Raw genomic sequence first — 22,482 nt, forward strand, 5'->3', positions numbered from 1 at the left:
AGGGGGGGATGCACTGAATCAGCATATTTCCACCCCCTCCAGGTTCCTTTGCCACACCCTCCCAAGCCAGCATTGTTCACACTAACCCCGGAGAGGTTGAGCCTACTGGTGGATTTTCTGCAGGTGTAAACCAGAAGCAACCGTAATGCTTCCTCTCTCAATAAAACTGTTGATCTTCCAAGAGGCATAGGAGCCATTGCCCAACACAGAACAGCTGCTACACTGCCTTGAACAGTCAGCAAGGGCATGTTCCGACCTGGTGAAAGCAGGTGAAACTCCACTGATGGGGATTTGCAGCATACCTGAGCTTGTGACCCCATCTTGGATTCCTTCTTAGCCTGTGACTCTGTGGGTGCTTGGGGCAAAGGGCCTCGTAACACCCAGTTCTCTTCTTCTCTTTCCTCCTCATCAATCTCTCGTTCTGCAGGGAGCTGCACTGCTTCCCTCCTGTTTTCCCTGGTCCATGATCCCTCCATCACAGAGTGCAGGGAGCTGTAATTGAAAACCCACAGGAAGGGTTGGCGTTGGTGGAGTGTATGGGAAGTGAGTGATGCAGCACTGTAGCCGTTAGTGAGGTACATTAACCAAACGATAAGGAAGAGGTTTGCTAGGGTTATTAACTCTCATCCTTCACCTTAATGAAGCCATAAAACCCACTAGTGGCATTAAACTAGGGGAGAAATGCTATAAAGTTTCTCTTCCAGACCAGGAAGAGGAAGTGGTGTCTGCACAACAGGAACTTTGTTACAGGCTGGATTCAAAGCCAGTAACCCATGTTGGCCCATCAAGAGTTTGAGGTTTACTTCCAAATGATAGAGGGGAGATTTGAACGTTCTTAGAGGCAGAAGTTCTGGTGGGCTGAGCTTCTGCGGATGGAGGTTGGGGGGAGAGCTCTTAAACTGAGCTTTGATCTTGTCACATCTCGGAAGCTAAGCAAGGTTGGGCTGGGTCAGTGAGTGGAAGAGAGACCTGAACAGAGAACCAAGCAATACAGGTAGGGTTGCCGGGCGTCCAGGTTTTCAACCAGAACGCCCGGTCGAAAAGGGACCCTAGTGGCACCAGTCAGGCTGCTAAAAGTACAGTCAGCAGCGCAGTGGGGCTAAGGCAGGCTCCCTGCCTGCTGTGACTCCGCATGGCTCCCAGAAGCGTCCGACATGTCCGGCTCCTAGGTGCAGGGGGCACAGCAGGAACCACAGACAATGGGAGCTACTGGGGCAGTGCCTGCAGGTGCAGGCAGTGTGCAGAAGCCGCCTGGCCCCTCTGCCTAGGAGCCGGACATCCAACCGCTTCTGAGTTGCCCAAGGTAAGCGCTGCCTAGCTGGAGCCTGCACCCCAACTCCCTGCCCCATGTCAGAACCCGCTCACAGACCTCTCAACCCCCTGCCCCAGCCTGGTGAAAGTGAGTGAGGGGGAGAGAGAAATAGATGGAGGGGAGGATGGAGTGAGTGGGAGGCAGGGCCTCAGGGCGGAGGGTGAGGCAAGGGCGTTCGGTTTTGTGTGACTAGAAAGTTGGCAAACTAAATACAGGGAGTGAATTTGGTGATTTCAGATGGCCTTCTCCTCCTTAAGTCTGTAATGAGACTATACCCCAGCATGATGTCAGGGGTTGATGAAGGCACAGTTTTTTTGGATGAGTTGTAAAATCAAGGTACTGACCACTTGTTTGTCTGAGACTTTGCTCGAGTGTGTGGAGGTATTGGTAAGAACATTAAGGCTAAATTCCAGGGGAATGTATTGCATTCTGTCTTTCTATATTCCTCCTGTTGTTTCAACGGGATACAGGATTCTTCTTCCCTTGTTGTCCTAAACTGTTGTAGAGTGCTGTTGTGTCTCCCTACACAGAAGTGGCTGCACTTCAGTGATGTGATACCAATATCAAGAGGCCTTTAGATGTATACATGTTGGGTTCCATTTCCTGGAAAGGGGTTATAGAAATCAAAGCTAAGGAAGTAACCTGCAAAGCATAATTCTTTCAACATTTTCCTCTTCTGGTGGAATATCCAGTCATGATTTTCTCCTAATTATTTGAGTTTATTGGACACATGTCTGAATTTTTTATTCTTGTGGATTGGATGGTTTTGTTTCTTTTTCCATGTTTAGATGAGCATGCAGCATATTTCATTAGACTCATTAGATTAAAGCCAGAAGGGACTCCTCATGATCATCTAGTCTGATCTCCTGCACATCACAGGCCACAGCACTTCAAACACCCACTCTTGCAATAGCCTGTAACCTCTGGCTGAGTTACTGAAGTCCTCAAATCTTGATTTAAAGACTTTTCAAGTTACAGAAAATCCACCATTTTGGCAGATTCTTGCATGGAAAAATTGAGAGCTAAAAAAATACGTTTTTGACACAGCACCACATGACATTCTCATAAGCAAATTAGGGAAATGCAGTTTAAATGAAATTAGTATAAGGCGGGTGTGAGTGCAACTGGTTGGAAGACTGTACTCAGAGTAGTTATCAGTGGTTTGCTGTCAAACTGGGAGGATGTATGTAATGGGCTCCCTTAGGAGTCAGTCCTGGATCCACTACTATGCAATATGTTCATTAATGACTTGGATAATGGAGTGGAGAGTATGCTTATCAAATTTACGAGTGACACCAAGCAGGGAGAGGTTGCAAGCGCTTTGGAGGACAGGATTAGAATTCAAAATGATAATCTTCAAATATGTTAGGGGCTGTTATAAAGAAGAAGGTGATCAATTGTTCTCCATGTCCACTGAAGATAGGACAAAAAGTAATGCACATAATCTGCCCAGAGAGAGATTTATCTTAGATATTAGGAAAAAAAAATTTAACTCTAAGGGTAATTAGGCTCTGGAATAGGCTTCCAAGAGGGATGGTAGCATTCCCATCATTGGAGGTTGTTAAGAACGGGTTGGACAAACGTCTGTCAGGGATGGTCTAGGTTTACTTGGTCCTGTCTCAGCGCTGGGGTATGGACTTGGATGACTTCTCAAGGTCCTCTCCAGTCCTACATTTCTATGGTTCTATGATAGGTACTGGAGACGCACTCTTCATCTGCACAAGTGTCTCAGGGGTGATTCTGAGGGGAATTCCAATTCCATTCCTTTCCAATTACCATTCCTGAGCGACTCTGAGATGCAACTGGTGCCTACATAACTAACTCTTGGGGTTCTCACTGCTGGTCCCCTGCTATTTCCCTTCATTGCTAAATCCTTCAAGCACAAGCAGCAAGTATCTAGCCGTGGCACAGTGTCAGGCAGAAATATCTGAGTATAATGATACATCAGGGCGAAATGCTAGCTCCTCAGCACTGGGAAGGAGCTTTCTGGGGCCCAGTAGATGCAGCACCTGCTTCTGCCACCAGCCTGGCAGGGAGAAGGAAAACCACAATAAAAGGTGCCTTTCCATAAATAAAATAAAAGCAAAAAGCTGGTAGGATGGGTGTCGTCAGGCTCAGTTAGTACCACTTCCTGCTGGAGCAGGTGCCTGTGGTGCCCATAAGTTGTTGTGGCTACTGCTGCAAAGAACCATAATGAGCTGCTGTGTGCGTGCCATTGCCCTCTGCCAGATGCAATAGGCTCTACACTGTGGACAGCTGATGGGGATTCTCATGGCGCTCAAATGGTTGGGGGTGTGTAGCTCTGGAAGTAGGAGGATCAGAGTTTGCTGTTGCCCTGTCCACAGCATGCAGAATACTGACAGCCGTGAAGCCCTAGGTGACAACAGATTTGTTACAATAGTTTAATGCCTTCAGCCCCTCTTCCCCCTCCAATTTATCTTTTAATAACGCTGCCAACATTATTTTTCATCTCTGCCTCACATGCCCCACTCGCTCCACGCTTCGCCTGGCAGTCCTTTCTGTCTCACCCGGACCGCTCACACAACAACGCTCTAATGCGAAGAGACACCGTCTGCTGCAGTTAATAACTTATGTTACAGACTGAGTCATTCCTGCTATGTGGGAATTGCAAACTGTGCAGCAAGCCAGAGCCAGCACCTCCATTCTGAGGGTTAAGAGGGTTGGTTCTGATTTGGGTCTGGGTCATGGGCACTCCCATAATGCCAGTGCTTCACCTATAGTGCTTTCACCTGTGGATTTCTGAGCACTTCCCAAAGCTGCCAGTGTTGTTTAGAGGTGGAGAAACTGAGGCACAGAGACGGGGAAGCCACTTGCTCAAATGAGAGTCAGTGGCAGGGCTGTGATGAAACCCAGGCCTTCCAACTCTTATCCTGGTGCCCTCTCCACGGAAAAGGCAGCATGTCTAGAACAGGTGAAAGGAAATCCCTTTTTTTTTTTAAAATACAATATGTAAGTGACTTGGGAGAATTGGCTTTTGCAGAATATTGAAATAAATCTGTGGGCATGGAGGGATTTTATGGCTCTATGTTGCACGCTATGGTCACTGGGGGAGGGGCTTCATCACAGCAGCATGGATGACACTCAGATCCTCCTTTTCCAAAAACTCCTGCCCCTGACCTAAAAGAAAATCTCCATTTGCAGCCTGGGGCCTGTGAGCGCTTCTGATTCTACCAGTAGAGGACAGTGGTTCTCCCTCTATTCCCAGCTGCTTCCTGTGTTCTGGCTTATTATAAATGGAGACAAATAGCTTAGTATGTTTCGTTTTGCTTTTAAAGTTCAGTCACTTATAGGAATAACATCTGTCGTGATGAAGGGTAAGTGCTCTCAACTCTCATGCTTCAGGACATTTGCTGAGGTAAAAAGAAATTGCCCACCCAGAGTTAGTGTTGAGGTGCATTATGCAGGAGTGTACGCTTTCCAGCATTAGCCATTCTGAGAGTCCGCTGACTACAATAGGAGGCAATGTTGCCTAGTGGATAGAACACTAGACTGGGACTCAGAAGACCTGGGTTCTATTCCTGGCTTTGGCAATGGTTTGCTGAGTGACTTTGGCAAGTCACTTCCCTTCCCTCTGCTTCAGTTTCCTCACCTGTGAAATGGGGATGAGGTGTCTGCAAAGCACTTTGATAGCCATAGATGATAAGCACTATGCAATATATTTTATTATTATTATTGACTAGCTGGTCTCTTCTGGTTATTGAACTTGCTATGTTAGAACCTGCATTTCCCCCTCTTCCAGCCATGCTGAATGGGAACTTATCTAGCCTGGTTCATCTACTCTAGGGCTCCAGCATTTCCGGTTTTGGGATTGTTACAAGAGAAAAAGATTTGGGACCGTCCCTACCATTTAGCCATAAAGAAAGGGAGAGTGGTTGTGACTCCCTGGAACCTGCCTCTGATCCCACCGAGAGGGATCATACCCTCTCAGCTGAGAACCCACGCCATACTCCATTTAACTTCTGCTGGTGCAGTCAGAGTGGTCCGTATGGGGCTGCTCAGCCTGTTGTGTCTCTCTCCTTGAGCAGCTGCCCCCTATATTTATATCTGAGTCTGGTTCTGACCAAAAGGTCTGGCTTCTCTCTGGGTTTTCTATTCAAGGAGGGTCAGGTCTGCATGTGGGAAAACCTGTGGTGGTGCCAAGCTGGGAAGCGAGCAGTGCTGGGTTTGTTCTGTCTCCTACCCTGAAGTTATGGGTGTGGCAGTGATGGAGAAGCACCTTTAGTGGTGGAGGAGAAGGGGTATCTTCCCTTTCCAGGCCATTGTCCTCTCCCAGCAGTGCCCCCCCTTGGGTGAGTAATGGCCTGTTGCCTGCCTGTCCCAGCCATGCTAGGATGGTGACAGCCATAATAATGGTGATGTAATTTGCCTGTTGATTTGAGATGTGCCATAATTACTGCAAGATTACTCTTACACGCCCCCCTTGCAGTCCCTTACACTCCCCAAGGGCTCCTCTTGCTCCTACTTACCTCACACGACCCACAGAATTTGATCTGCTCCATTAGGATCTGTCAGACGCTTTGCCTGCCTGTCTCTCACTGATGTGATTTAGTGATGCTCCTGCCTGGCATGCCCATGGCTTCTCAAACATCTGCCCATACCTGTCTGGCCATCTCCCATCATTCTGTCTGCCTCTAAGCTTAGTCACAGGGTGGGCTCTGCACACGACATGTGAAAAGGATGTTGTTGGAGGTGGGAGCTGTGGTTGGGTACAGTGAATGGGTTTGCATAGCCATGAGCAGGGATAGGTGAGTCGTCATGTTCCTGGTTAGAGCTCACGTTGCTTCTGGGTTGGGGACCCAGGGTTGGGGTGCTGGATGGTGCATGTGCTCACTGGCTTTCACAACTCAGCCAACATTTCTGCTGTCTTAACTCTGTCTCCCACCTTCTCTCGGGCTTACCTTTCCTTGTCCTCCTGGACAGAATCCTAGAGAGAACCCTGGACCCAAAGGACAGACTTGCACTTTGTGCATCAGGGCTGAGGTTGGTTCTCAGTCAGTATCAGTTTGGGGTAAATTACCTTCATCATGCGTCTTTGTTGCAAATGCCAGATTGGTACAAGTCACATTGCCCTGTCACTGACCTCCGTTTCAGGACCAGTTTGCACTAATATCTGTGCAACTGCTGAACTGGGCCCACTAACTCTTTGAGCCTCACAATCCTGGTCCACAAGGTAGCTAATTAGTCTCTTCGTTTTGCAGATTCATAGATTTCAGGATCAGAAGGGAACATTAGATTATTCTAGAAAAGGTTCAGAGAAGGGCAACTAAAATGATTAGGGGTTTGGAACGGGTCCCATTTGAGCAGAGATTAAAGAGGCTAGGATTTTCAACTTGGAAAAGAGGAGGCTAAGGCAGGATATGATAGAGGTATATAAAATCATCATGAGTGATGTGGAGAAAGTGAATAAGGAAAAGTTATTTACCTTGTTCCCATAATATAAGAACTAGGGCCACCAAATGAAACGAATGGGCAGCAGGTTTAAAACAAATAAAAGGAAGTTCTTCACACAGCACATTCCTTGCCTGAGGAGGTTGTGAAGGCTAGGACTATAACAGGGTTTAAAAGAGAACTGGATAAATTCATGGAGGTTAAGTCCATTAATGGTTATTAGCCAGGATGGGTAAGGAATGGTGTACCTAGCCTCTGTTTGTCAGAGAGTGGAGATGGATGGCAGGAGAGAGATCACTTGATCATTGCCTGTTAGGTTCGCTCCCTCTGAGGCACCTGGCATTGGCCACTGTCAGTAGACAGGATACTGGGCTGGATGGACCTTTGGTCTGACTCAGTATGGCCGTTCTTATGCTTTTATGTTCTAGTCTGACCTCCTGTACATCAGAGGCCATCGAATTTCATCCAGTTACCTTTGCATTGAACCCAATAACCTGTATTTGGCTAAAACATACCTTCCAGAAAGGCATCTGTTCTTGTTCTGAAGATATCAATAGATGGAGAATCTCCCTCTTTCCTTGGTAGTTTGTTCCAATAGTTAACCACCCTCACTGTTAAAAATGTGTGCCCTATTTCTAACCTGAATTCGTCTGGCTTTAACTTCCACCCTTTGGTTCTTAGTTATGCCTTTTCCCTACAGATTAAAAAGCCCCTTAGCACCCAGTATTTTGTCCCTGAGAAGGTACTTGTATACCATAATCAAGATGGAGGAAGCTGAGGTACAGGGAATCAAAGTGATTTGTCCAGGGCCATGTAGGGCCCTACCAAATTCTCGGCCATGAAAAATGTGTCACGGACAGTGAAATCTGGTCTTCCCCCGTGAAATCAGGTCTTTTGTGTGCTTTTACCTTCTACTATACAGATTTCACAGGGGAGACCAGCATTTCTCAAATTGGGGGTCCTGACCCAAAAGGGAGTTGCAGGGGGATCACGGTATTGCCAACCCTCACTTCTGTGCTGCCTTCAGAACTGGGTGGCTGGAGATTGGCGGCTGTTGGTCGCACACCCAGCTCTGAAGGCAGCACCCCACCAGCAGCAGAGCAGAAGTAAGGATGGTAATACCATACCATGCCACCCTTACCCTGTGCTGCTGCTAGCGGCAGCTCTGCCTTCAGAGCTGGGATCCCGGCCAGCAGCCGCCACTCTCCAGCTGCCCGGCTCTGAAGGCAGCGCCGCCACCAGCAACAGCACAGAAGTAAGGGTAGCAGTATCACAACCCCCCCGCCCATAACCTTACAAACCCTCCCAAACTCCTTTTTTGGGTCAGGATCCCTACAATTACAACACCGTGAAATTTCAGATTTAAATAGCTGAAACTGTGAAATGTATGATTTTTAAATTTCTATGACTGTGAAATTGACCAAAATGGACCAAAATGGCCCTAGGGCCATGGAAGGAGGCAGTGTCAGGGCCAGGTGTCGAACTAGGGTAAGCACCTCAATTGAAAATGGTCAGTCTGTCTCTGGAAGCTGGGCGAGCTGCATAGCTGGTACGTCCAGTGCCAGGCACTCTGACCTAGAGTTTGACTAGGACCCAAATTTTCCCTCCCTGAGCCAAGCCTGAATAGCTGGGCACAAGGGGGTTTATGTGGGGTGGGAGGAGGAGTCTTCTTTTTTCAGGCTCCCGAATGGCAAAGGAGCCACTCTGCTTGGGACTGTAATAACTGCTGGTGTGGCCCTGTTCAGGTGGGGTGGGGGAAACAGCCTGGCCTGGTCCCCCTTGCGGCCAAGTTTGCAGAGGTGGGTTCTGTGGAGCCTGGCTTCTTGGCGTGCAGGGGGCATGGACTCCCCGTGTGTTGGAACCCCATTGGGAGGTGGGGTCTGTCACAACCACCATGGAGAAAGGGGTGAGGAGAGACTAGATAGGCAGTTTAAAATGACCCCTCCCCTTGTTTCCAAGCGGACGGGTGGGTGGGTTTATGGCTGCGCTAATGGACTGTGGGGCTGCGAGCAGGGATTGATCGCACTGTAAGTTGCTGAGTTATTGTTAGAAGTTGTGCCTTTTTTCTTTTTTACCCCCTCCCTTCACTGTGGCGTTTAAAAAAATCAATGCTAATCCCTTGGTCCCATTAGTGACTTGTACAGAGGTCACCTCCTGGCAATCTCTATCCCTCCTCTACCCCCGACTAAGCAGGGCTTGGAAGCTGAGCCATACCTTTAAAGAAACCATCCAATAGGAGTATGAGCCAGGGATCTCCTCTGGCCATAAGCTCTGGTTAGCACTGGCTGGTGCCCACCTGCCTGTTGGGTTTTCCGCTGTTCTCCCGACTTCAGCCTGCCCCTCAATCCCAGCCAGACTGCAGGAATTGGTCTTTGTGACTCAGTGGGCAGCACTGGTTCCTCTGAAGTGGTGCTGATACTATATGCCCTCAGCATGGCATCAGGGGGTGCTTTGATGCTGGAGTTGGTGTTGCTCAGACATGGTGGGGCGATTCAAGACCCTGTGGCTCTAGTAGGATGAGTAGGATGCAGTAATTTTAACCCAAGGGTTCTAGTTGTTAAGGATTGACAAAATACACTCATTTTGGAGACATCCTGCCTCCCAGAATTTCACCTGCATTTTCAGTTGAATATGGCCTTCCTCTTTGCTTCCTGGCCTGAGCTGTTGGTTGTGTTAACAACTCTCCAACTGTCCCCCAGATGCAGCCACATTTCAGTGGTACTGGCATACAAAGTCCAACACTTTCAAAAGTGACTTGATTTTGGGTGCCTCAGTTTTTCAGTGCTCAACCTGACACCCCTCAAAAGGGTCTGAGTTTTCAGAGTGCTGAGCCCACCTGCCTTTTTAAAATAAGGCCTCTTCTAAGGGGTCCCAGGTTGGCCACCCACAATCACTAGTCGCTTTTGGAAAATCCTTGGCCAAGGTCTGTAACACAGCTCTGGGATCTTTCAGGATGAAGGCACCAGACAAATGCAAAGATAAATTGCTCCTGTCCCTCTGTCTGTCACCTACTCACAATAGGAGAGAGGCAGGTTTCTCACTATTCTCATGTTACAGTCAAAGTGCTGCAAGGTTTCATGCTTTTTCCTTTTAAATATTATATTAGAATTGGGTTATTAATAATTTTTAAAATAGCGCAGGACTCCTTTTCCGTCTGGTTTCAATAATTAAAAATAAGTGCTGACACCTCAGAAGCAGGGGCTCGCACACTGAGTTAGCAGGATGTTTTCCAGCTGACGTTCACAGTAGGGAAAGGCGTGTGTGGGAGAGATGTTCAAATGGCTCTGATTGATTGCTGAGCAGGGAAACAGGCCCTGCCGAGTTCCCTCTGCCTCTCCCAGCCACAGAGTCAAATGGCAAGGCTGTGTGGGAAGTGAGAAATTTCATCTCCACGTCTATAACAGAGAACATAATGCAGATCCATCTGGGAGATAAAATGGGAATGTGGAGCTCTGGGTGCAGGTCCCATCTCCTGCTAATTGACTCATAGGCTCGAGTGTCTTTAGGGTGGTCAGCGGCTCCTAGGATTGTCTGCTATCCTTGAAACTGATGAGGAGTCTGGAACCCAACAGCAAGAAGGAAGGGTTCTTGGGTCTCGTTTGCCCACTGTTGGGGGAGGCAGAGAGCTCAGGGCAACTTCTTCACTTGAGGAGGTTGGAGAAAGACTGTTACCCCCCTGTTTCCTCCATGGATCTCTCCTACTCCTCACTGATGACTTGCTGAGGTCCTGGCATCATGACAGAGTGGGAGGCCCAAGCACCACTGGCAGAGCCATGCCAGCAGCACACATTCAGCCAGCAGCAGGATGTTGCCTCAGCAGTAACTACTCAGCTTAGTTTCCTAGGTCTCCTGCTCTCTTGGGTCTGTGCAAGGCTTGTCTCACAAGGAAAGGCACAGCAAGTTTTCAGGGGCTGGATCTTAGTTGGAAGTCAGTTTCAATAATACAATGCAAGATATCAGCAGTGATCCTGGCATGGGTAAATCTGTATAATGACAATTGCACTTTTAATCCACAGATCTCAGTGCACGCTACAAAGGAGGTCATTATCCCCATTTTACATATCGGAAAACTGAGGCACAGAGATGAAGAGACTTGCCCAAGGTCATCAGTGGCTAGTGGCAAAGCTAGGAATAGAATCTAGGTCTCCTGAGTCCCAGTTCACTGCTCTATCCACTTCCCCCATCCCAAAGTGAATACAACGGTTGAGAGAACCAAAGGCTAATTAGGGGGGCTAGTCAAGCTTTTAGCTTGTCTGGCTGGTATTCACCCAGTTCCTTTAAGACTCTTGACCCACTTGCTTATTGCAAGAAATGTGTCTTGGTATCAATTTATAAATTTAATTAAAACTCATAAAATAAACTAAAATCAAGAAAACATCGCCAAAGCTAAAATGTTATTGTTACTTACTTTGAAGCAAGAATAAAGGCCAACAGCTATCAAATCAAGGTCAAATCAATGAGTTAGACTCATCATGAAATAAGTTAAATCATCAAATTAATACTCAAAATAACCAACCCTTATAGATTTTTGAGAGGATTTTAAGAAAGTGGCTGTCAGTTTGGTTATAAATCCCAGCAAAAGAATTTGATCAATGTCCATCAAATCTATAACTTGGAGCTGATTAAATGTCTTAATACTGAAACCAAATTATTATCTCATGTCTGAACCACCATCTCAGAGCCAATTATAGAGCTGCCTTCTTGGAGTTCTATTCCTGTGCTGTGGCTAACCCTAGACAGGCAACACTCCCACCAAGAGAGCTATTAGCAATACAGACCTGAACAGAACACTTTTGAGAAGCATCACTTTGACAACTCCTGTTTACCAGAAATTCCATGCGACTGTTTCAAATCCCTCAGGACTTTTAAACATAGAACACAGAACAGGCTGACACTAATAGTTCTGTGGGACAATATCTAGGGCCGTTTTGGCCAGGGAACTTCTCCTGGGGCCTGCCCCATGTGGACTTCAGGGATGGGCAAGTCTCTCCATCTCTGTGCCTCAGTTTTCCCATCTGTAAAATAGGGATAATGACCTCCTTTGTAGAGTGCACTGAGATCTATGGATGAAAAGTGCATTGCTACACTTCTACACCCTAACCTTAGAGAATCTAACCAGACTGGGGCGACTCCCAGCTAATAAAAACAAAGGACAGCAGTGGAAAAAAGAAAAGATACTGAAGATAAATGGGGATTCACGAACTCTTCAGCTAGCAGTCTTCTGGACTCTGAGGGGAGGAGCTGGAACTGTGGGCAAGGAGCCAGACAGTACTGTTGTGCTAGAACAGCACTCCTTGCTAACAAACCTTCAGGTGCTGGGAGACTGGTGAGAGGATGGCAGAACCTGTTGGTTCATGTCTTGACTCCTCTTCCCCAAGATGTCCGGGTCTTGGGGATTCAGAAACATTGTCACTAGTTTCAGAAAGTTTGACATAAAAATATCATAAATTTAGCTGATTGCTAAGGTTTTTTTCCAACACCCAGTCACTCAACAGTCACCCATCAGCAACATTAAAAATAACTTGACCAACTCATGATTAAAGTCATTGTTCTTTTCCCAAATGAGACAATTTATCATAATTTTTCTATTTGGAAGTGGGCTATAAATCAAACAACTTATCTTCTGGAATTTTCATCTTGATAGAGAAAAGTTACTTTAAACCCCATCAAAATGAAACTCGTTTAAAACGTAAAATATTTTAACATGTATCTAAAGTCTGTATTCCTGTATATGCTATTTCTCACTCACAGTGGAATTATAGGAACAGGTAGTGTGGTCCAGTGGTCCATCCCATGTCAAAATATACCAAGTAAATATCCTTGAATCAAACACCAATAAGTTCTCATGTAGACTTCTGACTTTGCCTATCTATACATTTTGATTACTATTGATGGAAATCTTTTTTGTTGGTTTGCGTGTGTACAGTGAAATCAACATTTATTGACATTTACAGAGAAAAAACCAAACCTAAATATAAAGCATGGCCAGACTGGGTGAGAGGCGCGGTCTATGTAGTCTAGTATCCTGTCTCCAACAGTGGCCAGTACCAACTGCTTCTGAGGAAGGTGCAAGAAACCCAGCAGTACCAGATTATGGGATAACCTGAGCCCTGGGAAAGTTTCTTCCTGATCCCTGTAAATTAGAGGTTGGCCTAAGCCCTGAAGCTTAAGGGTTGATATCCCTCCTAAAATTCTTCTGCTTTTTTAAAAATGTTTTATAAATTTGGATAGTCTTCTTATCCATATACACAACTAATCTTTTTTGAATCCTGCTAAATTCTTGGTCTCAGTGGTATCCTGTGGCAATGAGATTCCACAAACTAATTGTGCAATGTGTGAACAGGTGTTTCCATTAATCAATTTTGAATTTGTCACCTTTACATTTAATTGGATATCCCCTTTGTCTTATAATAAGAGAATGGGGTGAATTGAAGTTCCCAATCCACCTTGTCTATCCTAGTCATCACAGCACAGGCCTGGGAGTTGGGAGATCTGGATCCATTCTTGTCTTAGACACTGACTCTCTGTGTGACTTTGGGTAAATTACTCAATCTCCATGTGCCTCAGTTTTCCCGTGTATAAAATGGCAATAATGATACTTAAGAAAAGCACTTTGAGATCTATGGGTGAAAAGTGTTAACGCACCTTTAGAGCCCTTGGAAGGAGGCTGTGTTCTGTGTAACCGAGGTTCAAATGTGGCAGACAGGCAAGATTTCCAAGTAGCTCTGGTTAAAACTTTTGAAATGAGAAATTTATTTGTGAGAAATGGCCTTTTTTTCAGAAACTGAAGATTTCCCTTTTTTCTTCAGTTTTCAATTTTTGATTACATTTGAAAACTAAAAAAAGTACTCACTTTTTCTCACCCTTCCCTATCTTCCCCTCTCCCCTCCCCCACCCCCACACACACTTTTCAATAGGAAAAAAGGGAGGGAAGGAAGGAAAGGACAGGCTGGGAGGACAAGTAGCCCTAGAAAGCCAAACATTGAAAATGTATACAAATCTTCGTGAAAACGTGAAAACTTTCAAACAAACAGGTCCTCTTTGAAACCTGTGGTATGAAAAAATGTTTTCCATTTTTCAAGCAAGCACAGGTATGTGTGTGCATATGTATGCGCCGGTGCAGACATATTTAGAGGTGAAGATTTAATCATGTATCCAAGGAGGTTCTCCTTTATATGCTTGGAGGAAGTACCGGGTATTACCTGGTAGGGAGAGCAGAGAGACTAACAATCAAGACTCCTGGGTTCTATTCCCAGTCCTCCTACTGACTCATTGAACAAACTTAATCATGTCCCTTCACCTCTCTGTGCCTTGGCTTCACCATCTGTATACAGGTTCTCTGGCTGTATTGTGCTCACAGGAGTGTGGCAAAGATATTGTGCTAGGCTTTGCTCATGGTCATGGAGTCTGAGCTGGGCAGAGGTGCCCTGGAGTCTATATCCCTGTGCACAGTGTACTGTAATCCACTCCAGACTGTGATGGCCTGTGGGACATACGGCCTGTGCTGAGCCTGGCCTTTCCTTATCCTTTCTTGGAAACTGCTGGATACCAGTCAAGACTGATGGGCTCCCTGGCAGGAGAGATGCTGCTGTCATCTTAGCAGCCGCAGTGGCACTACAGAATAACAACCAATGGGAGGGCAGGAGGGGCTCTCCTCTCAGCCCAGCTGATCCAGTGTGGGCAGTGCTCCAGCCTAGTTCCTTACTGCTTTTAGCCAAATCCCTGCTCTGTTGGGGAGCAAAAGACGGCATGTGTCACTGCATGGATTCTGAGGGACAGCCTGGGATTTCCCATCTGCAGTACCCCAGAAGGCTTGGTTACCTGGAGATGGGGACTCTGCCCCTGCCCCCATCCCTATGGTGGCCCTTCTGGCTGGCGTGCAGAAGCACAGTGCACTCCCAGAAACTAAGCCAGAAAGAGTGTGACAGATTTATGTTACCAATTTGCCTGGGGCTTTAGGTGATTAGGCTGAGGGCGCAGGATTTTTAAGGGAGGAGATGAAGCACACCAAGTGACTGGTTTTAAAGCTTTATTATTTAAATAACAGTGGTGAGTGCTGGGTGCGCCCCACGTTACTTGGAGGAAGGAAGAAAGCGTTAGTGGCCGAGCCCTAACCCACATTTATACTTACATACACACAACCCAAGGCTGGCCAAGCTTGGGTGTAACGTAAGAAGAAGAGGGAGAAGGGTAGATGAGTGTTGTTTTTGTGCACAGGCCTTTTACAGTTTGCTGTTGATTTTTGACTTGCTTTAGCTTTTGGGAGAGTTTTAAGCCCTGGGTTTTTCTGGGGGCATTTTTGTTTAGGGACTTTTGCCCCCCGTGCTTTTGGTACCAGTTTGAACTGGCTTTTTGCGGCTCCCTTAGGTTTTTCAAAACACACCAGCTTTAGGGTCGTGAGGCTGTTGTTTTTTAACTTACTGGCCTTTGCAATTTGTTTAGTTTTGCAACCTCGTTAGGTTTGTTTGGTTTAGGGGTTTGGTTTTTTTGTGTGTTTTGTTTTGGGGGGTTTGTATCTATTGATTTTATTTTTACACGCTTCTGGCTGTTTGGCAGCAGAGAGCTTGTTTGTGTGTGTGGTTTTTGGGCTGCAGTTTTTTGTTTTTTGTTTTTTATTTTTGAGCCTAGCTATTGTTGAGTTAACCTGTTTTTTAACCCAGGGGACCGCATGGGGGGCGCAATTTTTATTGTGACGAGCACCCAACATATGGCCCCACATACCCAATGCACTGCAGTCTCTGCCTGCAGCGCCCCTTAATATTCTACTTCTGGGCTCCTAATACAGCTCTGGGGCTGCTCCTCAACCCCCAGCCTCTCTGCTATTTGAGCCTGGGTCCCTCTGCACAGCTCAGACATGGTATCTCAGTTCTGACCTGCAATCCACCCTACTTCTCCAGTCCTGGTCTCCCAGCACAGCTCTGATCCACTTCATCCCTGGCCAACAGCCTCTCCTGTTATTCCAGTCTTGGGCTCCTTTCCACAACTCAGCTGGTGCTCCTCAGTCCTGCCCTACAGGAAACCTCTGCTCATCTAGCATGGGACCCCTCCTGAGCAGCGTCATGGCCCCTATGTGGGTTTCGTGATATGGACAATACGAGAGCAAGCAGGTAGAGATCCTCACAGAGGTTTTATTTGGGATGCGAGAGAGGTTGTGCAGCCTGGTTTCCAGTGGCAAAGGGCACAGAATTATGACAACTCTTTATACAGTGCCCAGGCCACCTTCGGGCAAGATGGTAGTGATCCCTGCCCTGAGGAGCATCCAATCGAAATGGGCAACATAGATAGTTGAGGGGCTATAACAGAAAGCCAAGGACAGAGTAGTGGTGATTAGCACCATCACAGTATTATCGTGTTAGTTAAATATGTCAGTGCCATGTCTTGTCTTGTCTTGCTCAGGGCCAGGGCTCCCTTCTTCACGCTGCCCGGTATGTTACTCTGGAAACAGTTGCTGTGAAATCAGTGGGCTTACGCACGGCTTAAGGTACTGCTTGCTAGGCCCCATATCAGCACAGCACTTTAAACATTGGCTTAAGTGCTTTGGTGAATATGTATAGACTCAAGCATGTGCTTTGCTGAATCAGTGTGTGTGTGTGTGCGTGCGTGTGTGCATGCGTGCGCGCCTCGTTGTGCTACCAGTTGTCTGAGGTGTGTTTTCAGGTTTATAGAGATGATGATGGAAAACCTCGCCGCTGATCTTGGGCCGCTGGTTCAACACCATAGACTTCTGGCCCATTGGAATAAGCTATCGTGTTTAGCTATCGTGGTTGAGTTTGTTTTTCTGCTGGACAGCAGAGCAGAGCAGCAATCTGTGAGTAATAGATCATTTGAATCGCTTGACCTGCCTCTAATCCTTGATTTGATTTGAGCTTTGCTTCATGCATCCTGGTACATCAGCTCAAGCCTGGGTACTCCATTACACATCCTCCTGGGATCGTTGTAGTATTGAGTTCCCCATCCCCTATCCCACACGCAAGGGAGTCAGAGGTTAAAGCTGGCAGCTCTGATTAACCCCCCATGTGCTTATTATTATGCACTGGCTCTGAGTCCTTTAAAAGAAAGCATGTCCATTCTGTTCTGCTTAATAACTGCACAGTAATTAGCTTCACAATTCTGCTACTATACTTATAATAGCCACCATTAAAGTTATAGAGGTTTAGGCAGTAATGGCTTACAAAGTAATTAATGAGCAAGAGGTTTTATTGCTACCTTTATTTTTAGATTGTTTCACAGGGCCATCTCTGCCAAATGCCAAAATCTCAAATGAACCGTCTTCCAGTGATGTTCCCTGCTCCCCTTTTCCCAGTTCTCCCTAATAACCAAACCTGGACTCATCAGGAACTACCTCTTTGATAGCCAATTATCTATATTTCCTATGTGTTGTCCAGTAGTTAAAGCAATGAGCTGGGCATCGGAGCTGTTTGCAGCTCTGTTACTGACTTGCTGTGTGACCTTGGGCAAATCTCTTAACTGCTATGTGCCTCGGTTATCCCATTTATAAAATGGAAATAATAGTGCTTCTCTAGAGCAGCAGGTATTGTGAAGCTCAGTTTGCTAATATTTATGAAGTGCTTTTGAGATCCTTGGATAAATGATACTATTGAAAGGGAAGAATTTATTCTCATCTCATCTTCTGGACTAAAACTGGATCTTTGGGCTTAAAGCTTATAGCTCTGGGCTCCTTCCAGTCCTGCTGAGTTGCAGCACTTTAGTGCCAAAGTTGCATGATGTAGTGTGATGTTCAACTCCACTGAAGTTTATGGGTCAGTTCCTATTGTGCAGCGCCCACTGGAACCAAGGGGAGTTTTACCAGTGAAACTGGCCTATTTGCAGTTACACCAATCAGTGAATGTGGCCCCTGGAAATTAGAACTGGGAATTAACTTCTGATTTGCCTAATTCATCCCCAAAGTCATTTTCCGTACAAGACAGGAGACTCCAAAAAGTCAGTGTAACTTAAAATGTTGTTTGCTGGCAGGGAATTCAGCTCATGTTTAGCCCCAAATACAAGTTTTGTAAGAAAATGTATCTTTCAAACTGTCCTGTGAATAGACATGGTTTGAGTGGAATATAGTGGCTAGCACTGTACCGTGCACCTTCTGGGCCATCATCCTGTCTGTAACGGTGGCCGGACCCTGCAGTGTCCAGTTATGGAATAACCTGACCCCAGGGCAAGTTCCTTTCTGACTCCTAGTTGTTAGACGTTTGGTTCATGCCCTGAAGGATGAGGGTTTGTATCACTTCCAAAGTTGTTTGTTTTTGTTTTTAAAGATGTGTTGTTGTAATTCTGGCTCATCCTGTTATCCAGATAAATATCCAGTCGGTTTTTCAGTCCTGCTAAGCTCTTGGCTTCAGTGATGTCTTGCAGCAATAAGTGATTTGAATATTTACATAAATTCAGTTTAAATGTTTTTATATTAATTTCCTATAAACATTCCCCCATGCAAACCAGGAAACCCAAACACAACAGCATGAGGGCTGTGCATGAAAAAGGGATGGTGAAACTGACTATAAGCCAGATTGCAAGTCAAAGCAGCCTTGTTTCAAAAGTTAACAAGTGACACAGCTGATGTCAGGTAAAGTCAATATTTAAAAAAAAAAACTTCCAGTGTTTGTTTATCCTTCGGTATTGTAATGTATTGACTGTGCACTGCTGCTCCCTACTGGATGGAATAAGAACTACTCCACTGTGTGTCATAGTCATGCTTGCAGTGAATCAAAATGCATTTCTGGGAAAGAAAGGCTTTTCAGCCTAAAAGAAACACTCGTGTTTTGATTGAAATATTTTGCCGAAAAAAGGCAATTTTTTTGTTTTGTTCTGAGTTGAAAATTTGTTTTGTTTCAGTTTTCAAAAACCCAAAGAGCAATATTTTATCTTCATTTTTCACAGTGAGGCTGGCCCAAAGGTGCCCTTCCCTAGATCTAGCTAGGCTTGGGGTACCCAACCAGAGCAGTAGTGCATTCTCCTTGCTCTGTTCTGCACATGGCTGTCCCATTCTGGGTCGACCATTTCTTCACTATCCTCTGGTCATGTTATGCCCTTTTCAGCCTGCGGTCCCATTATTATTGTGATGGTGCCTAGGAATCTCAATCAAGGATCAGGGCCCCATTGTGGCAGGTCCTGTCCTGACAAGAGACCAAGGAAGAGGGTATCCGCTTCTGAGAGGGAGCAATCTAGGATTCAGATGGGAGACAGCAGATGGGCAAACGAGGTGAGGATGACTTGGGAGTGAGGTACTGATGAAATGAACAGTTGAGCAGGAAAACAGTTCTGTTCTACCTGGTTCCTTAATTCATGCCAGACGAAGGTGACTAGTTGGCACTGCAATAGAGAGAGCTCTCAGGGCGGGGTTTAAAAGAGGCTAAGGTAGAAACTTTATGAATTTGGAGGTTTTTTTCATGTATGGTAGGGATCAGGATGGGAGAAAACAGAGGATTGAGGGAAGGGTGGATGATTGTGGCCAGCATTATCAGTCTCCTAAGAACCCTCCTTTCCGGGGAGAAAGTTTCATAAGCTGTTGTTCCAGCCATGCTAAAATAGGATGGCCGCTGACACATCCAGGTACTTCCGGAATGGCGTGACCTCACACGTCATGCTGGCAGGGTGGGATGGGGTACTCTGCAAAATGGGGACCTCTGTGTACTGTGCTTGTGAGGTCATGCCAGCGGGGGTGGAGCAGCATGTTCTGATACTGGACAAAACCATTCTGGTACCGGACAGGGAGAAGTGTTAACAAAAACAGGACTGCCCAGCTTAACACCAGACAAATGGCCTGCCTATGCTAGAAACGTGTCTCTGTGAGGAAGACGAGTGTAACTCCCAGGGAAGGAAAGGTCTTGTGATGAGAACATTAGTCACAGTTAAGGGGCACTGATTACCTAAATTTGCATGGGGTCCCAGGGGCCTTTATGGCTTGACAGAAGCCCTGGATTCCAGGAGAGTTGAGGATTATTAGGGAAGGAAGTGTTTCTGTGGCAGAGTGCCCGTGAACTCTCTGCCCTCTGCTGCCATGGGGGGAATGAGGGCAAGCCAAACCCACTAGCTATCCCCACTGGGCATGGGGCGGGCTGCATTGACCTCTGGCAGCTGGAGAACTGGAGTGGTAGACAGTTGACATGAGAGCAGTTAAGTACTCTGCAGCCAGTTATAGGGAATCAATGCTGAATTAAGGCCATGCAGAAATAGCTGGCATGTGCTCTCCTCTGTGTCAATGGGAGGGAAACCAGTACAGCATCCCGCTCCCTTTCCTGCCCGCTGTATGGATTGCAGGGTTTGTCTGTCCGTGGGTAGGATGCTGGTGAATTAGCTCCGGAGCAGCAAGTGGAGAAAGCCTTGTAGGTGCATCCACACAGCATCTGGGATGCGTGATTCCCAGCTCAGGTAGACACATACATGCACTAGCTAGCTCATTAACTAACTCCCAGCTATGTACTTGGGCAGCTCGCTCAAGCAGAGCCCCCTGCTCTAGGAAATACACTCCCCTGCTTCTATGTAGATGCACCTTCTAAGGCTAGAGCACTGAATTCCAAGGTGCCTGCCCTGGGTGCCATCCATTGCAATCTTTTGCCAGCTGCTGTAAGTTGGCTCTCAGAAGCTTCTTAGCGTGTCCGTTTCTCCTCCCGCTTTCCAATGGTACCAGCTGTTGCTCAGTGCGTTCACGGCATAGGTACCCTACTGAGCAAGGAGTTTGGTCCCTTTAGAGCTGCACGCCACAAGAGCTGTCCGTGGAGAGACTTTAAGGTTGCATTTCGAAGAGCAGATGCTATGGCTGTGTAAGTGGGTGCAGGTCTTAAGGTAAATGACCCCAGAGCTCTCTGCCCTGTGTTCAGGAAACCACCGGGGAAGAGGACGAGGCCAGCTGTGATAAGACTTGATCTCCCCAAGGTGCTGTGTGCACAGGGGGGACTGCCATGACCCAGTCTGGCTTAGGAGCCAGCCTCGACTTGTGTGAAAGGGAAATCCTTGCTGGCAAGAAGCTTCCCTTTGTCCCTGGTGTATGTTGTCTGGACAAAGCTGCTCTCTGGTGCTGAGAAATCTAAGTTGAAGGAGCAACTAGGAGTGAGTTTGGACACACAAAGCTCCACCTTTGAACCGGGTTGTGAAAGCCTTTTCCTGTTAGTTTATGATGACGGGGCAATGGGAAGCTTGGTTCCAATAGATGAGATCCTCCACCACTGGCTGCAGCTTTCCTGATCCTTCACAGGCCCCTCGAGTGTTATTGGGGTCTGTCCTTTTCCTAATATATCTGCTACCAGGGTAAGTGGCAACTCTGATTATACAGAATGTGTCCTGTGATAAGAGGCTTGAATGAGGCCTAGTGTGTGCCATGAGCCCTCAGAAGGGCATGGTACTTGGGCAGTATGGACCTGCAGATCAGACCCTATTGTTGAGGACCCTACAAGGTCTTTGGAATGTGCACTAGCACGTATCCCACCAATGAGAAATCTTTGGATGTGCACTTTGTAGCTTTCATATAAGCATGTGTAGATACCCTAATGTCCCAGCACAGTGTGTGTGTTGGGGGCGGGGAGAGAGGGGGACAGGGGACTCCCCTTCAACCTAAGAAGTGAGCAAGGTGAGGGCGCCAGAGTACAACAATGCAGGAGAAAAAGACAAATCAGTCAGAGGTTTTGCTGTGTAGGCAACTATTTTCCTGAACCCAGTGCAACTCACCCTGTATCAGATCCTCCCCCGCCTTTGGCCAGGGTATTCCCTGGGTGCCCCTTGTCTTCTGCAATGCAGGGGTTTGTGTGGCTGGCTAAGGCATTCCCCACAGGGAGCAAGTGCACTAAACCACTGTCTGTGTTTGCAAACTGTCCACCCTGCGGGTGCCGGCTAAGTGCTGTACACTGCTTGCCAAGATAACACCTAGATAAAATACAGTCTGCTTAAAACTTGTGTGTGCTTCTATTGAATCAGACTAAGCCAGTGTGGCAGCTTAATATACTCCAGTCCTGGCAGTTCAGAGAGGGTGGAAATAAATGCAGAGCAAGTCTGCAGGAGGACAGGAGACCAGAGGCCAAGGAATAGGTTTCTCCAGGTGGTAGAAATGGGGGTGGGAGGGGTTGGGAGATTTGCACTGGGGTTGTTATAGTGACACGTGAAGTGCAGAGTAACCCATGTCATTGCAGCAACCTCCCCAATAGCATTTGAATTAAGATCTCCCATCAGAAGGGGGTAGCACTCGATTCTTTGCCAAGCCCTCCACCTGGCAGAGAGCAGCACAGTTCAGTGGTCAGAGCACAGGACTGGGAGCCAGCTCCTGCAGTCTAAGCCTGCCTCTACCACTGGTTTACATGTCAGGCAAGTCACTGAATAATTCTGGCTCTCTGCTTCCCTGCCTGGACAATGGGAGCAGCACCTCAGAGGGGGCTCCGGAGGCTTGCTTAGTGACGAGAGATGCTCTGAAGACGTAAAGGGCGTGTTATTGTCCCCTCCAAACTGGCTAGTGCCTCCTACTGGCTAGGATACTCGTGGATTTCTCCTTCCTTCTGTGCAAAGCTGGGAACAGATACCGTATGGGGGATGGGGAAGGTTGGCCTTTTTCTCACTGACCCGGCCTTGCTGCTTGGGCCATTTACAGTTTGCCAGTAGCAAAGCAGATTGAAAATCTGCAGAGGTCAGAATGTGATGTGGCTGTTTACAGCTCATGGAGGCTGATGTACTGCTGCAGGGCTCCTGCGGGGCAGCAAGAGGCTAATGCAGGCCACAATGGCAGGTGCCAGTTGCTGGATATGCTCTGGGATCCATACACACGGCTATTT

General features: G+C 46.9%; 1 protein-coding gene across 12 annotated transcripts in view; it reads left to right on the forward strand.

Moving 5' to 3' along the window:
• Positions 1-22,482, forward strand: part of B3GAT1 (beta-1,3-glucuronyltransferase 1) — an 84,981-nt gene that overhangs the window by 42,275 nt on the left and 20,224 nt on the right. The window lies entirely within an intron of this gene.

The sequence above is a fragment of the Mauremys reevesii genome, linkage group 12 (genome assembly GCF_016161935.1).
Source record: "Mauremys reevesii isolate NIE-2019 linkage group 12, ASM1616193v1, whole genome shotgun sequence".
In the NCBI taxonomy this organism is placed as follows: domain Eukaryota; kingdom Metazoa; phylum Chordata; order Testudines; family Geoemydidae; genus Mauremys; species Mauremys reevesii.